Below are 18,405 nucleotides of genomic sequence, written 5' to 3'. Positions count from 1 at the left end.
CGACCCCCGCGTGCATTTCTCTCAGCTTCTCTCCCCCAAGGCCCTTCGCAGAAGGGACCCCAGGGCTGCCTGGCTCTCGGGATGCACCCAGGATTCTGGGGGTGGCCCCGAGGAGTCACACCTCCTGCCCTCCCACTGCAGGGTAATCAGACAGGTGGCTCCTCCAGTGGTCAAGTTACCCTCTTTGACCTCGAATCCACTGACGTGGAGCAGAAGCCCTCACAAATGAAAGAAGAGACTTGGAAGGACAGCAAGAATACGAAAGGATGGGGCAGAAAACCATCTGAGCAGCGGTTCTGTCAAGGCAACTATTTCTAATAGCATGCCATTGACATCAGTTCTCTGTATCATCCCTGACAAAATTTCTGTTTAAATGATACTAGATACAAACTAGATTTTAACCTCCTAACCCTCGGTCTTGAGTCATCTAGTGCTACAATGTATTATAATTTCTTCCACAAATTTTGCGTTTTAATAGGAATTGTGATTTGAGTAACTGAAGACAGGTGTCGAGTAAAAACAGCCTGGATCTTACCTGGACTGTAATTCCATTTATTTCCATGTACGGGAATTTGAAACTGAGACTCACTTTATATTTCTCGCCTCTAATCTTCCTCCAGTTCCTATTTTCTCTTCACCTTTACCTTCAAAGATAAGGCCAAGAGTGTTACATTCACGTGATGGGACCAGCTGTTCTCCACCACAGGGAACGCCCTGATACTAGCTGTGCTTTCCTTGAGTGGCAGGGAGTTTATGACTGTTGTCCTCTGCCCACAACGAGCCCAACTCCATGTAAAGGAAAGACTGATTGTGTTACCCCTGTAACATCATGGTAGATCACGGTAGAGGCTTAGTGAGTGACTTACGCTTTGGTAGGGAGATGACACAGACACACAGGTAGGACCTAAGAAGGTGTACGGAGTGAGTTGGGCAGCCCTACCCTGCCCAGGCCTCCATCCCCCTCCTCTAGCCACATCTGGATGAACAGGCACGGGGCTACAGAAGGTCCAGCCGTCTAAACGTGGCCTGGCATAACCTAGGCCAATCACTTTCTCACCCACAGGAATCTGAACTAAAAAACGTGGAGAATTTGACAAGTGGAGTTAAAGGAGGCCATGATTTTGAGTCAGGATCAGAGCGGCTCAAACTGTATGTGCTAGAACCACCCCTGACATGTGGTCAAACTCAGTAACTAGCTGAATGAATGAGTGAGTGAATGAATGAATGAGTGAATGAACGAATGAGTGAATGAATGAATGAACAAATGGAAGCCAAATGGTGAGGGAATAGAGGTCAATCCAGAGAGTGAGCTGACTGGGACAGATCGATGGGGCGATGCAAGCACACAAAGAAAACCAGTCCCCCAGCTGCTCGACTCTCCAGGTCACCTGTATTCTTACAAAACAGGGCTTCCATTCTTTGCAACCAAAGGGCTTGAATATAAGACAAAAAAAAAAAAAGAAAAATGTGTTTATGAGCAGGGGTCAAATATCATACAGATACAATATGTAAAACTACTGGATGATTCAGAGGAGAGGATTGAAAAAAAATCAAAGTCAAGTTGATTAGAGGTGAATTTTGACCTGCATTGATTTTTCTTTTCTTTTCTTTCCTCTTTTTTTTTTTTTTTTTGGTTTCACAGGGGAATTCTAAGAAACCTTTACTTTTAAAAAAAATTTTTATTGCCGGATAGTTGATTTACAATGTTGTGTTACCTTCTGCTGTACAGGAAAGTGAATCAGTTACGCATATATGTACATCCACTCTTTTTTAGATTCTTTCCCATGATATCATTTATATATGGAATCTAAAAAAAAAATGGCACAAATGAACTTATGTATCGATTTTTCTGTTGACTCAAAGCAAGATCTATATATTGTTACAGCAATCTTCTTTATATAGTATAATTGTATTTTCTCTGAAAAATAATTTTAAGAATTTTCATGATGCAGTGAGGTGGGGAGAGGGGTGGGAGAGAGAAGAAATGGATGTTTGTTCTGAAATACTGTAGTTGTAGATTTAAATGTAAATTTAAGATCCAGAAAGATAGTCCACCAAACTGTTAAGAGTGATATCCCTGGGGAATGGGTGAGTTGGGGCAGAGGGGTTTTTGCGTTGTTTTTTAAATTAATATTTGCATAGTTGGAATATTTCACAAGCATAAAAATTAGAAAATAATTTTAGACTAATAAAAGTCAATTGGGGGAGCTTCCCTGGTGGCACAGTGCTTGAGAATCTGCCTGCTAATGCAGGGGACACGGGTTCGAGCCCTGGTCTGGGAGGATCCCACATGCCACGGAGCAGCTAGGCCCGTGAACCACAACTACTGAGCCTGCGCGTCTGGAGCCTGTGCTCCACAATAAGAGAGGCCGCGATAGTGAGAGGCCCACGCACCGCGATGAAGAGTGGCCCCCACTTGCCACAACTGGAGAAAGTCCTCGCACAGAAATGAAGACCCAACACAGCAAAAATAAATAAATAAGTTAATAAACTCCTACCCCCAACATCTTAAAAAAAAAAAAATCAAAAAGTCAATTGGGGCTTCCCCGGTGGCACAGTTGTTGACAGTCCGCCTGCCGATGCAGGGGACGTGGGTTTGTGCCCCGGTCCGGGAAGATCCCACGTGCCGTGGAGCGGCTGGGCCCATGAGCCATGGCCGCTGAGCCTGCACGTCTGGAGCCTGTGCTCCGCAACAGGAGAGGCCACAACAGTGAGAGGCCCGCGTACCACAAAAAAAAAAAAAAGTCAATTGAACAAAGAAATCCCAGCTTAATAAAAATGTTGTGCTCTATCTTTTAGAATCTTCCTTCCACAAATTTGTTTTCCCTCACTTCCAAGCAAAATGAACAAATTTCACTCCCACTTATCCCTGCAGTGGCTGTAGTTAATAGCAGTGAAATAGCCAAGAGGCAAGCAGGAGATGGGGGAATGCCCTGAAGAACTGTTTCCTCCCTGGGCAGTTAGGGTTGAATTTGAATGTCTTCTCCTGACCTCACAGGACAGTGTGAATAAGTGTAGTCTTCACCCTTCAGCCCCAGATTAAGGGTTTTAGCCTCTGTGAAACCTTTCCTTACTCTCCTTCTCCAAGTAGAAGCGAGTATTTCCTCCTGTATGTAAAATAGCTTTCAAATACTCCCACTGGAGCACTTGTCTCCCTACAATGTTTGCACACTGGTTTCCCTACAAAACTGCAAGCTCCTTGAAGGCAGAGAACATCTGCTTTCATCTTTGTACCATCATTTCTCAGCACAATGCCTGGCACACAATAGGCCCTTAGTACATACTTGGGAAAGGAAGGAATGAACAGATGAAGGGTAAGAGAAGTGGTGGGCAGCGGGGAGAATGTGCTAGGCTGTGAAAATGGCTAACTCGTCTTTCATTCCAAGAGAATGCAGTTCCTACACTGACCCTTCAGAAGGAGAAGTCATGTACTACCTGTCCCAATACAATCTGTTCACTCAGCTCATGAGTTTCAATGTCCTTGAGTGGTCCCAATGACAGCCGCCATGTCTCCTTCCTAGATAGCCATGGCTCCAAGGGATTGCAGAGCTTGTTAATCTCACGATGCGTGTTGAGAAAAGACTATGCCCCTTACAAGCATTCACAAAGACTTTATAGGTCCCAATGTTACAATGTCTTTCCCAACATTTTCCAACCCACATGCCCTCAAGAATGCATATCCATGATGAATTTGCATCGTTAATGAAGGACGTTGGAGAGGACTGTCTGGTAATTGTCTGGTCCGAGGCATAGCCTTTAATCATTTCAGGGTCCTCAGCCCTTCCAAAGTATCATTTGTCTAAATTTTCCAGAACAGAATGGGAGTCAGGGAAGTTTCCTTCATGAGGGATAGAGTAACTAGCGAGCTTGCCAAAGAAAAAGAAAGCCATGATGCCAGCATTAAGCTACTGGGGAAAAAATAATGCCACACCCCTGACTCGGAGACAAAGACAAAGGGATACAAGAGAGGGTTTATGATCACCTACCCCTTCAGCTGGGACCAGTTTATGCCAATCCTGATTCCTTCCCTTCTAAGTCCCCTGATGAGTCCACCATGCAATTGCACTGCCAGTAATTAGAAGGACACGGAGGGGGACATTTTCAAACCACCCAAATTCTTTACTTGGATTTGCACAAGACTGATTTGAAGAAATCTGTCCCTGAGTTTGCTCTTTAATGCTGGCTTTAACAACTTCCTGGTAGGAAACAGATTTGGTTTTCTGAAGCTGGGTCTGTGGTGGAAAGACTGAGTCTTGCGGTTAGAACTCACTTCCACACAGGAGTGTTGATGCAGTGTTTTTTATTTTAGTAAGCAGAAGATATCATGCTGTCCAGGGTAGCACCTGTTCTCCACACTTCCAACTGTCATTTCCTTCCTGCAGGCAGGAAGTCAAAAATTGAAAGTCTCTTAAATTGTTAGTAAGATCATTTGTAATCTCAAGTTTTGCTCATTGTTTTCGGCATTTCATTCTGTGAAACAAAATGTACAAACTGCCAGGAATGTTCTGGCATATCCGTGGCTTGTTTCCTGTGATCACGTGGTGTTGATATGCAAAAAGGCAGGGTCTGGTGGCAGTGAAACTGCTCTCGGGATCAAGCTGGATCTACGAAGAGCCCAGGGAAGAGGCAAAAGTGTGTCCCTACACTTAATTTACTGATTATTTATCATTTCCAAAGAGTATTTCCAAAATATATTACCGATCCTCATAAGATGATGTCATCAAATAAATCACCTGAAGTAAACTCAGTAAGATTATGTTACCATGTGATATAAGCCCCTTTACTAATGTTATGCTGTCATAGTCCAGACTATACAAATTCATATTATAGGGAAAGGATTAATTTCATCTCTCTGGCTATTTATAAATAAACAACTCTGTAAGAGCAAAGACGACAGCATATTCACTCTTGTAACCCTTTTAATATCTGGTATCTAGTGACTTTATGCTTCAAATTAACAAATTGTATAGAATGTCCTTACTTTTTTTTTTTTAATAAATTTATTTATTTATTTTTGGCTTCGTTGGGTCTTTGTTGCTGCACGCGGGCTTTCTCTAGTTGTGGTGAGTGGGGGTTGCTCTTCATTGCGGTGTGTGGGCTTCTCATTGCGGCAGAGCATGGGATCTAGGCATGCGGGCTTCAGTAGTTATGGGGTGTGGGCTCAGTAGTTGTGGTGCACGGGCTTAGTTGCTCTGCGGCATGTGGGATCTTCCCGGACCAGGGCTTGAACCCATGTCCCCTGCATTGGCAGGCGGATTCTTAACCACTGCACCACCAGGGAAGCCCTAGAATGTCCTTACTTTTTAAAAGTAATGGTGCTCTCTTGTAAAATTTTTTCTATCATAATTGTCCAGATCTCAAGAAAGCAGGAAAGAAAGGAAGAACTAAAACTTCCCACTCCTGCTATATAAACACAAATTGTGTGTAGTGGTATATAAATGGGACCTAAGAATTAGAATATTAAAGAGGGGCAGGAAGTCACTTCATTCTTTACAGTAATTCTCAGCTTTTATTTTTTAAGGGACTACAATAATCTAGTTGACCTTTGAGTATTCCAAAGTGACAAATTTAAGCAAAGAAATAAAATCCATTTGAGTGTAGATATAGCCCTAATTAACTACCGCATATTCATCCCAAAGTTCACAAGAATGATTTAACCTAAATTTCCCAAATCTTCATGGTTAAGGATATGATGGTAGGTTTGCAGCACTCCAACTGTTCCTTACTTAAGATAAAATAACTTGAGAACAATGTGAGTAGATATACCCATATCTTCAGAAAGTATGCAGAAGTGACAATTATCCAGTTATTTTGGTTAATCTAGCTAGAACAAAATCTCTAAGTGGTTGGCCTAAATGCAACGTTCCCTAAATCCATTGCACGGTGCAGGTTTGTTTTGGTTTGTTTTAAGAGGATAGTTTTAAAGATATTGTGGGTTTGGAATCTTCTGACCTAAATTACCATTTAGACTATAAATGTACATAATTAATATGTCTTCTTGGACTATTTAGTTTGATAAACATTAAATGAAGTAAGTCAGCTGATCTCTTCTCTGTCAAAAGCCCCCCATTGGCTTCTCATCTCATTTAGAGTAAAAGCCCAAGGCTTTACCAGAATTTTCAAGGCCCTACCACTCAGTACATTTCTCTCTGACTTCATTTCCTATTACTCTCTCTCAATATTCTTCAAACACGCCAGGCGTCAAGGCTTCACCCAGCCCTCCTCCTTGCTGCTGTCTCCTGCAGATATCCAAAGAGCCAACTACCTCATTTTCTTTAGGTCTTTACTTAAATGACACTTTCTCAGTGAGACTGCTTATCCAAAACTCCAGTATTCTCCCTCTTCAATTTCTTATCCTTCTCCCCACTTTTTCTTTTTACTTATTAATAGCATAACGTTTATTTGACTTATTTATTACGTTAATTGTCTGTTCCCCCAATTAGAAGGTAAGTTTCTTTAGGGCAGGAATTTTTACCAGTTTTGCTCTCTGTTATATTCTCATACTAGACTAGCGCTTAGCACATAGTAAGATCTCAATAATTATTCATTGAATGAGTGACATAATGAATTCACAAATGAACTGAGTGGACTCTCTATGCTAGCTACTATGCTAATGCAAGGATACAAAGATGACCAAGACATGATGCTCTCTGCCCTTACAGGCTTACGATCTGGTTGAAGAGACGGATAGAGCCACAAATCATTTCAGTACGAGTGCAATGAGAGATGCGTGTCCGAGTCATCTTCAGTGCAGAGAGGAAGGGGACGTGGTCAACCCAGAGGTTCAGATAAAGTTTCCTGAATAAAAGCAGGCACATTCTCGAGCTCAAGAAACTAGTCTAGCTAGAGAAATAGAAGATTCCTTCAAAGGTCTTAATAGAATAGACTTTTAAGTTTGCTCCAAGGTGGGACATCTGCAAGATGGTGGAATGGGAAGTCCCCAGCCCTAGTCTCCCAACAGAAACACCAGTTTAGCAACTATCCATGGACAAGAATGCCTTTGTGAGAATTCCAGAACCCAGGGAAGAGGCTACAGCACCCCAGTAGAGCATGAAAACTAAGAAAAATCACATTTAAAAGGATAAGAAGAACAGTTTCACTTTGTCTGCATTGTCCCCCAACGCCCCCCAAGCCGGCACATCAACACCAAGAAGGATCCCCTTTGGCCCATGATTTCTCTAGTGGAGAAAAGAGAGACCAAGGTGCATATCCAACTTTCCCAGCATTTCAGGGCACTCCTCAGGAGGCCCACTTCTGTCTCACCTCATGCAGAAAACTGAAGAAATTGGCACAGCTAGACCACCTGGAGACGGTTAAGAAGTTAAAAACAAGTAGGGGTTTTCAGCGGCTAGTACGCACAGATCTCAGAGACGGCACCGCAGCCACACAAACGACCCCACCTGACCACAGAGCTCCACCAGCCGGCCCCATTCAACTAGAGACCCCACTAGCCAGTCCTGCCCATCACAAACCCCACAAGCACTGTTGAACTACAGACCCCAAGGACCCTGGAAGTGAACCCTCCCTGCCTGTGGATGCCACCAAAATACAGAATCCCAGGATCCCAGGCCAGGCTGAGTCACACTGATGAAGTCCTTTCCCTTCTGGAGCCAGCCTGTTGAGACGGTCTTGAAATTCACAGACACCAACAAAGGATACAAACATCACCAAGAATCAGGGAAACATAACACCACCAAAGGAAACATTTACTTCTAGTTACTGACCCTAAAGAAATGGAGTTCCACAGACGGACAAAGAATTCAAACTAATCATCTTAAAAAACCCCATGGACTACAAAGAACACAGATAAACAACTAAGCAAAATCAGGAGAACACAGGAACAAAATGGGATGGAGTAACATCAGCAAGACGGCAGTATTAGAATTTCCAGTGCCCATCCTCTCCCAGAAACATCCGCTGGAACAACTATCCACCTGTAAAAATACCTTCAGAGGAGCTAAGAGCTCCAGGTGAGGGATTACAGCACTTGGATGGAGCACAGAAATAAGAAAAGAGCATTGAAGATGGCAGGAAAGATAATCACATTATGTGAAGTTACCTAAACTTGGGCAGCCGATTGGGGAAACAGACATCCTTCCCGTGGCAGGAGAATGAAGTGAGCACCCAGCTTCACTGCAGAACCCAGCACTGCCAGCTTCCACAGCCCCAGGTGGCTCCTGTGGTGTCAGGCTTCCGGTGGGCTGCTGTAAACCCAGGATCCCAGCCCATCCCAGCACTGGCACCAGACTGGCCCCCATGAACCCAGGCTCCCGGCCAGGCCCAGTGCCAGGTCTGCTATCACAGACCCAGGCTCCCAACCCACCCCAGCACCATGTTAGCTCCATGAAGCCAGGTGCCCAGCCTAGCAGCAAGCCAACACTTGCAGACCCAGACACTGGGCTCACCCCAGGTTCACACCCCAGGTTTAGCTGGCTCTGTGGAGCCAGGATCCAGGCTTGACCACAAGGACTCAGGCACCAAGCCTGCCCATCTGCTGATCCAGGCACCAGAGCTGCCAGCCCAGGGCCTCCATCAGCAAGGCCAACCACAGACAACACCAGATGGTTCACCTGGAATGTCTCACTAGTAAAGGGCGTTCCCTGCTGAAGCCAATCTGTAAAGACCGGAAGAGGTGCCTACTTCCTCAAATGCACAGAAACCAACACAAAGCCACAGGATCACTAATAATCAAGGTAACATGATTAGCTCCAGTGACTGACCCTAAAGAAAGGGAGATCTATGAACAGTCTCACAAAGAATTCAAAATAACCCTCTTAAAGCAGGGACAACTAAAGGACACTAGGAAAACAATGCATGAACAATATAAGAAGTTCAACAAAGAAACAGAAACTATTAAAAAAAATCCTAGAGTTGAAGAATAAAATGAAGTGAATAACTCAACAGAGAGCCTTGATAGCAGACTTGATCACACAATAGAAAAAGTTAGTAAACTAGGATATAGGTCATATGAAATCCTTCAGTCAGAGCAGCCCAAGAAAAAAAAAATGAAAAAGAGTCAACAAATCCTCCAAGAACTGTAGGACACCATTGAGAGAAACGATCTACATTGTTGGAGTCGCAGAAGAAAAGAGGGAGAAATGACAGAAAGCTCATTGAAAGGAATAATGGCTGAGAAGTTCTCAATCTGGAGGGAGACTTGGACACCCAAGTTCATGAGGCTAACAGGTCCCAAATTTTCAATTCAAAAAGATTTTCTCCAAGATACATTATAATAAAACAGCCTAAGATCAAAGAGACAATTAAAGAAAAAGGATAAATAAATTCGTCACATATAAGGGCCCACATAAGTCCATCAGCAGATTTCTCAGCAGAAATCTTGCCAGCCAAGAGAGGGTCAGATGATATATTCAGTGTGTTGGGGAAACAAACACACAAACACAAAAACCCTACCAAACAAGAACACTTTACCCAACAAGGCTGTCTTTCAGAAATGAAGGAAAGATCCAGACTTTCTCAAAAAACAAAATCTGAACGATTCCATCACCATTAGATCTGCCCTATAAGAAATACTAAAAGTAGTTCTTCCAAGTTTTTTTTTCATCAAGGAAAGGATGCTAATCAGTAACTTGAAAACATGAAAAGATAAAACACTGGTAAAGTATATAGTCAAATTTGAAATACTCTAATACTGTAATATGGTAGTGTGTTAATCATTTATGCTAGTATAAAGGTTAAAGTACAAAAGTATTAAAAAGACAGAGAATTCCCTGGCAGTCCAGTGGGTAGGATGCTGCGCTTTCACTGCCATGGCCCGGGTTTGATCCCTCGTCAGGAACTAAGATCCCACAAGCTGCATGGCATGGCCAAAAAAAACCACAAAAAAACTGTAGACACAATAATTTGTTAATGTATACACAATATTAAAAGAGATAAACAGTGACATCAAAAACATAAAGTGGGGGGAAGTAAAAGGGTAGAATTTCTATAAGTGATCAAACTTATCAGCTTAAAATAGACTTTTATATTTTTAAGATGTTCTACCTCATGGTAACCACAAAGCAAAATCTAACAGTAGATACAAGAAAGATGAAGAAGAGGGAAATCAAAGCATACCACCATGGAAAATCATCAGTTCACAAAGAAATACATCAAGACATATCATGACAGCAAAACCATAAGAGTAGGAGACTATGATACTGCATTTTCAACAATGGATGTACCTTTCAGATGGCAGATGAATAATTAAACAGCAGACTTGCACAACACAATAAACCAATTTGACTTAACAGCCTATACACAATATTCCAAACCAAGAGCAGTGGAATATATACTCTTTTCAAGCATACATGGAACATTTTCTGGGATAGATCACATGCTAAGTCACAAAACAAGTCACTGCAAATTTAAGAAGACTGAAATCTTTTTTACTTTATTTTATTGCATTCTTCCATGAAATAAAACTAGAAATCAGTAACAAAAGGAAATCAGGAAAACACACAAATACATGGAAATTAAACAACACACTCTTGAACAACCACTGGGTCAAAGAAGAAGTCAAAAGGGAAATTTAAAAATATCTTGACACAAATGAAAAAAAAGAACAAAATATACCAAAGCTTAGGGGATACAGCAAAAGCAGTACTGAGAAGGAAGTTTTTAGTAACACCTACACCTACCTATAAACACCTACATTAAGAAAGATCTCATGCAACCTAACTTTACACCTCAAGTAAACAGAAGAACTAAGCTCAAAATTAGCATAAAGAAGGAGATAATAAGGACTAGAGCGGAAACTGATGAAATGAAATAAAGAATAGAAAACAATACAAAAAACAGATAAAACTAGTTTATTTTTTGAAAAGATAAACATATCAACAAACCATTAGCTGAACTAACTGAAAAAAAAGGAGAGAAAATTCAAAATCAGAAATAAAAGAGGAGTCATTACAACTGATGCCACAGAAATTAAAAAAAAAAAGGGACTATTATGAACAATGATATATCAACAAATTGGATAACTTAGAAGAAACGTTAAAAACTACCACGACCGTGTCAAGAAAAAACAGAAAGACTGAACAGATCAATAACAAATAATGAGATTGGATCAATAATCAAGAATCTCCCAACAACCAAAAAAAAAAGCCCAGTACCAGAGGGCTTCATAGGTAAATTCTATCATCGAAATTTAAGAAGAATTAATACCAATCCTTCTCAAACTCTTCTAAAAATAGAAGAGAGAACACATCCAAACTCCTTTTACTAGGCCAGCATCATCTTAATAGGAGAGCCAGACAAAAACACCACAAGAAAAAAACAAAAAACTACAGGCTAATATTCCTGATGAACATGGATATAAACAATCCTCAACAAAACATTAGCAAACTTAATTCAACAACACATTAAAAGGATCATAAAGCATGACCAAGTGGGACTTATCCCTAGGATGTAAGGATAGTTCAACATATGCAAATCGATGTGACAACATCACATTAACAGAATGAAGGACCAAAAAGTAATGTCATTATTTCAATACGTGCAGAAAAAAGTATTTGACAATATTCAACACTTTTTCATGGCACTCTAAAAATTATATCAAGTATAGAAGAACTTACTTCAACACAATAGAGGCCATATATGAAAAGTCCACAGCTAACATCATACTCAGTGTGAAAAAGCAAAATTTTTCCTCTCAAATCTAGAACAAGACAACACCTGTTGAGATAGCTATTATCCAAAAAAAATAAAATAAAATAAAATAAGGGTTGGCGAGGAGAGATATGGAAAAATTGGAATCTTTGTTGTACACTGTTGGTGGGAATGTAAAACGGTACAGCTGCTATGGAAAATAGTATGGAGCATCCTCAAAATATTAAAAATACATCGACCAGATGACCCAGCAATCCCACTTCTGGGATGGAACTGAAATCAGGATCTTGAAGAGGTATCTTCACTCCTGCATTCATTGCAGCCTTATTCATAACAGCCAAGAAATGAAAATAACCCAAGTGTCCACTAGCACCAATGGATATGGAAATTGTGGTATATACATACAACGGAATACTATTCTGCCTTAAAAAAATGAAGGAAACCCTACTCTTTGCAACAACACTGAAGACATAATAAGTGAAATAAGTCAGTCACAGAAGGACAAATGTTGCGTGATTCCTTTTATATGAGGCATCTAATATAGCCAGACACACAGAAGTAGACAATATAATGGTGGTACCAGGAGATGGAGAAATGGGAAGTTGTTGTTCAATGGGCATAAAGCTAGTTATATGAGATGGGCAAGTTCCAGCGATGGGCTCTAAAACATTGTGCCAGTAGTTAATATTAAAGTATTATGCACTTAAAAGTTTAAGAGGGTAAATCTCATATTAAGTGTTCTCACCACAAAAACAAAACCAAGGGACACAAGGACAATTCGGAGATGATGGATATGGTTATCACCTTGATTGTGGTGATGGTAACACGAGTATATATACATACGTCCAAACTCACAAAAGGGTGCACGTTAATTACGTGGGTTTTTTTGTGTGCCGATTATTACCACAATAAAATTGAAGAAAAACTTTTGCTCCAAAACACTGAAATGACTAAAGCCTGTGCAACTCCCGAGTTGCAATATTAGCCCTTATCTCTTCTTATAGTACTGAATGCCTTACCAAATTCTACCTCGTGCTGTAGTTTTAAAGTACGTTTTCTTTCCTTACACATTCGTGACCTCCTTTAAGGCAGTGATGGGATCTTGTTGTGTTGTAGGGATCCCAATGCCACCCACAGTTTTGATGATTCACTAGGAGGCCTCTCGGAGCTCAGCATACTGTACCCATGGCTGTAATTTATTGCACTGAAAGGACTTGAAGCAAAACCAGCAAGGGGAAAAGGCACGTAGGGGGATGTCCAGGGAAACCAGGTACAAGCTTCTAAGAGTCCTTGGTCCAGAGTCACACAGGATGAGTTTAATTCCCCCAGAAACAAGCTGTGAAAACACATGTGTAATGTTGCCAACTAGGAAGGCTCTCTAGACTCAGTGCCTGGGGTTTTTACTGGGGCTGATCATGTAGGTACGCTCTACCTGACATGTCCCCAGATTCCAGACTCCCAGAGGAAAGCAGGTGTTCAGCATAAACCACATCATTTGTGCAAATAGCTTAGGCCCAGTGAGCCACTCTTGTCAGTTGTGAGAATGGTGGGAACCCTCCTCAAATCCAAGTTCCCAAATGCCAGCCAAGGGCCAACCTTGGAAACAGGACTTTCAAAAAAATGGCAGTCAGGCCTGCTATGCCAACTTTTTTTCTGTCCACTTAGTGGTTGTTAGATCCCCCTGGTGCTCAAACATCTGCTGAATTCCATCTTCAACTTTACACTATTGTTAAAATGAGATCAAGGGGGCTTCCCTGGTGGCGCAGTGGTTGGGAGTCTGCCTGCCGATGCAGGGGACACGGGTTCGAGCCCTGGTCTGGGAAGATCCCACGTGCCGCGGAGCAACTGGGCCCGTGAGCCACAATTACTGAGCCTGCGCGTCTGGAGCCTGTGCTCCGCAGCAACAGAGGCCGTGATAGTGAGAGGCCTGCGCACCGTGATGAAGAGTGATCCCCGCTTGCCACAACTAGAGAAAGCCCTTGCACAGAAACGAAGACCCAACACGGCCATAAATAAATAAATATATTAAAAAAAACGAGATCATGGGAAATAAATAAATGAAAATCTCATATATACAAAGAACTAAGTTTACATTTTAAAACTCTGCATGTGTTTTTAAAAACTTTGTCTTGCCACTCAACATGAGTTATGGGTTTTTTTTCCCTATATTACTTAAGCTTGGATAAACCAATTTTACATAAACAGCTAGCTAATCATTATAATAAATATAGAAGTGAACACAATGTAGTGGTTAAATCACCATCACAGAGGTGATGGCCCAGATATGATTTCTATTTTTAATATCTATTTGGGATCTGACCTAAGATATTGGAATTAGTCTATAGACCTTCCTCTGTATTGATAATACTACTTTGAACTTATATTACAGTCAGTAGCAAACTGCTAAGTTGATTCAGACTAGTAACAAACCTATTAGTCTCAATAATAAAAAGAAAACTTTGAGTGACTTGACAGCTCTGCTGGTAGAATCCAGGCCTGGTGATGCCAAAGGAAGTTTTGGAAAAAGACTGAAGAAGCCTGACGTGAACTCTCATGCTTCACCACAGTGCTGTCAGAACACACTTCCCTGTGGTACGCCATGGCCCTAAAATTATGCTCGAAATAAAAGGCTTGTCTTTGAATCTAGAAAAAAGTGGCTTAACAGGTCAACGCAATCTCCTTTACCATTTTTTTTTTCCTGGAAGATGTCAATGATGCAAAATATGAAATCCTGCCTACATCATTTCCTCAATAGACTGTATTCTGTAGTATGAAGAACTCACACAGGCTGTACAGAAACCATACGGGTTCTTTGATTTCAATTTTTCCATTATGGTCAAGAACATAATCTATAAAATCTTTTCATCTTCACACCTCCTGAGTTATGATGGAAATAATGGGGCAAAAGGGTCCATCAGTGGGGTGGGCCGAGGTTAGGGGAAGCCTCGATATCTAGACTGAGGAGTTTTAAACTTATTCTATAGGACAGGAGTTCATAAAATAGCCTCTATAGATGGACTATAAATATCTATGAAGGACTTCCCTGGAGGTCCAGCGGTTAAGACTTGCCTTCCAATGCAGGGGGTGCAGGTTCGATCCCTGTTCAGGGAGCTAAAATCCCACATGCCTCACGGCCAAAAAACCAAAACATAAAACAGAGGCAATATTGTAACAGATTCAAAAAAGACTTTAAAAAAAAAGTCCACATCAAATAAATAAATATAAATAAATAAATAAGTAAATATCTCTGAAACACCTGAAATTATATGTAACACTCTAGGTGGGAGAATTTTTCTGGGGAGAAGGTCCACAGCTTTCTTCACCTTTTCAAAGGTGACTGCGACCCCAGAACGTTTGTGAAAACTCAGGCCGAGTGTATAAGGAAACGTAGGCCAGAAGAAGGCGGCTGCAAAATGTTGTCAGCATTTTCCAAACCAGTGTGACCACAAGGACTGCTGGGGGCACTTGTTAAATTGCATGTAATTCTCTTCTCCAGGAAATTAAAATCGAACCATTTAAAAAATCTTGATGCACATTTTGATTCATTGCTTACATCTCAAAGCAATGAATCACGAAGGCAATAGTTAATCCCCAGTGTAGCATGTCAGAAAATGATCTATAACATGCCTATCCTTCAGATTCTGTGGAGACACATCCACTGCTGCTCCTTTGTTGGGCAAATCCAGAATATTCCACATATTAAGTAAATCAAAATTCTAAAAATCAATGCTTTTCAGATGTCATGGAAAACAATAAATCAGAAATTGACGGCTCTGTCACATTCTTTCCCACATAACCTGTCTGAACCCTAATCTTTCAGTTAAGTGTCTGTTATAGATTTTTCTGGATTCAATCTCAGCAGCACCACCTACTGATAATTTATTTTATTTATTTTTGGCTGCATTGGGTCTTCATTGCTGCGTGCGGGCTTTTTCCAGTTGCAGCAACCAGGGCGAACGGGAGCTACTCTTTGTTGCGGTGCGCGGGCTTCTCTTGTTGTGGAGCACGGGCTCTAGGTGCGCGGGCTTCAGTAGTTGTGGCACACGGGCTCAGTAGCTGTGGCACGCTGGCTCAGTAGCTGTGGCTCGTGGGCTCTAGAGCGCAGGCTCAGTAGTTGTGGTGCACGGGCTTAGTTGCTCCGCGGCATGTGGGATCTTCCTGGACCAGGGCTCAAACCCGTGTCCCCTGCGTTGGCAGGCGGATTCTTAACCATTGCACCACCAGGGAAGCCCACCTACTGATAATTTAAATTCAGTACTTTATGTAAACTCTTAGCAATGTGACTATTAAACGATTAACTGGAAAACACCTAGAACATGTCTGGCTTTTCATAAAATATGTGATAATACAATTGATAGAGGAAAATTTTTAATATTTTTGCAAGCAGTGAATCAAATTGCATTCAATGACAATGCACGCTTCAATCATGCTATAGATCGAATACTTATGTCCCCGCAAAATTCATGTTGAAATTCGAAGCCCCAGTGTGATGGTGTCTGGAGGTGGGGTCTTTGGAAGCGATTAGGTCATGAGGGCAGAGCTCTCATGAATGGGATTAGTGCCCTTATAAGAGAGACCCCAAGGAGCTGCCTACCTCCTTCCTTCTGCCGTTAGAGGTTATAGTGAGAAGACAGCTATGAACCAGGAAGCAGGCCCTCATAAACTGAATCTGCCAGCGTCTTGACCTTGGACTTCCCAGCTTCCAGAACTGTGAGAAATAAATTTCTGTTACTTATAAGGCACCTGGTCTATGGCATTCTGTGATAGCAGCCTGAATGGACTGAGACACATCCAGATATGTTTCTCCCATGCTGGCTGTTCTCCATTTGTCCCCCCACATGGATGTCCCCATCATTCTGTATTCCAGTTGGGTTCAGCCAATGAGCGGCCCAGCAGGAGATCCGAGGGCAGCAGGGGACACCAGGGTATTCACTCCCCTTGCGCCTCTTTCCTGCTGCTGTGCCAGTCACAGCTCTGTCCGTCTGTCCCTCCTCCAATGAGTCCAGCTCTCACTGGGCTCCGTGCATTGCTATGGAGCACTTACCCCTTTTGACTCAGGGGTCCTGACGGTAGAGGATGCCTCAACTTCCCTTGCTCATTCCCTTAGTCTTCAGTAAGTAGTTCTTTCACGAAAGTTTGTGCAGTTGACCTCCTGAGTGTAATTCGACTTCCTGGCAGGTCCCTGACAGACACAGAGCTCTCTGCAGAATCATCTTGCACACTGTAAAACTGAATTGATCATTCACTCAACACTTAAATGAATACAGTAGGAAAAATATTATTCTAGGTACAATACAGATAAAAAGATGAAAAAGATTCCATTCCGATCCTCAAGAAGCTCATATTAACATACATACAGGGGATTTGGTTTGACTAAGAACTTTTAAGGTAAATGATTCAGCATAACTATTTTAATTTCTACACATATCATTAATCTTAGGTATCAATTAAGTAGGCCTTTTGACTATCGTGTCTCCATAGTCCCCTGAAAGAATCTCACCTAGTTTACCACCATCAGATTAGAACCCTGTGGTTTATTTAAGCCATCTTAAATAAACCAGTTAGAAACATGGAACCAATTACTTCACCTGAAAATGTATATTTTTACATTCTAATGTGGTAGTCTCACAGATATCTACCTTGGAGTCCTTATGTGGGATACACACACTCACACACACACGAGTACAAAATCCTCCCTTAGTGAGAAGATTCTGGAGAGCAGGGGCCTGCCTCATTCTCCACAGCTGCATCCAGAGTTTCCACACGGTACAGAGTGAATCAATGTTTCAATGACAAACTGATGGACAAGAGTGCAACCTTTACCTAGGTTTGAGCCCCTGCTTCGCCTTCACCTGGCTGGGTGACCTTGAGCAAATTACCAAACTCTCTGCCTCAGTTTCCTCACCTCCAACGTCACCCTAGTTTAAATGAGTTATCTGAAAAGCACTTAGAGTGGTACCCATCCCACAGTAAGAACGACACAAGTGCTTGTTAAATAAATAAAATTAAAGCGATGCTGTTTTTCACATCACCTGGAGGAAGTGCAGCTGGAACAGAACTTAAGAGACATAACTCACTTTATAGATGATTAAACTGAGGACCAGGAAAAGTGAATGCAATAAGCCAGTGTAGATGTGACCAACACGGATAACCTCAACCCTAGGAAGACTCGCTCATTTACACAGTATGCTTTAGAAATAAATGGAGGAATTTTGTCCAACAAAACAAAAATCTGTTGATGTCAAAATGAACATGTAAATAACCTGTATTCATATTTTCTGATTTGTAAAAGTACTTCTACTATATTTAGTGCTGCGAAATAGGTAAAAATTTAGAAATCAGTTAGTAAACCTTGAAAACCTGGTACACATTCAAAAGTCAGCCAACTGAAGGACAAATTAATAGTTAATTTTAAAAATCAATGGAAATAATGGCATGATGGCTATGCCCACTTAACTCAGAATACAATGGTTTTCCTTAATTTTCCTTTCTTTTTTGGAAGGAGAGGGCAAGGTTGTAGGGCATATATTCTCACTATAATAAAGCAAAACGCATAATTCTTTGAATTTGAATGTGCTCACATGCTCAACTGGGATCCTTTCTGATCTAGTAGGGGGAAAGAAAGCTTTGTATCCTAGATATCCATAATTCTTATCAATCGCTTAAAAGTATAAAAGGTATTTTTTTAAGTTAGAAGTTAATAGTGACTAGCCACTCATTCTCCATCTCTAAATGACTTTGAGAGTCAGTTTTGATATAATGACTGTTTGGAAAACAAAGCTTGCTGCAGGAGAGAAC

The 18,405-nt window shown here is 41.4% G+C and overlaps 1 protein-coding gene across 2 annotated transcripts in view; it reads right to left on the bottom strand.

Moving 5' to 3' along the window:
• Positions 1 to 598: 598 nt before the first annotated feature.
• Positions 599 to 18,405, bottom strand: part of STAM (signal transducing adaptor molecule) — a 92,444-nt gene continuing 74,637 nt past the window's right edge. The window contains exons 16-18 of one of the 2 annotated variants that reach the window (XR_013827066.1): positions 16,652 to 16,836; positions 16,202 to 16,315; positions 599 to 644 (exon numbers count right to left, since the gene is read on the bottom strand). The gene's annotated coding sequence lies outside the window, so the exon portion shown is untranslated. Of the gene's footprint in view, positions 645 to 16,100; positions 16,316 to 16,651; positions 16,837 to 18,405 lie in introns of those variants that run through there. The other variant, XR_013827067.1, reaches the window with a different exon arrangement.

Source organism: Stenella coeruleoalba, assembly GCF_951394435.1.
Source record: "Stenella coeruleoalba genome assembly, chromosome: 2".
In the NCBI taxonomy this organism is placed as follows: Eukaryota; Metazoa; Chordata; class Mammalia; order Artiodactyla; family Delphinidae; genus Stenella; species Stenella coeruleoalba.
This window is presented reverse-complemented; position numbering and strand designations above follow the sequence as displayed.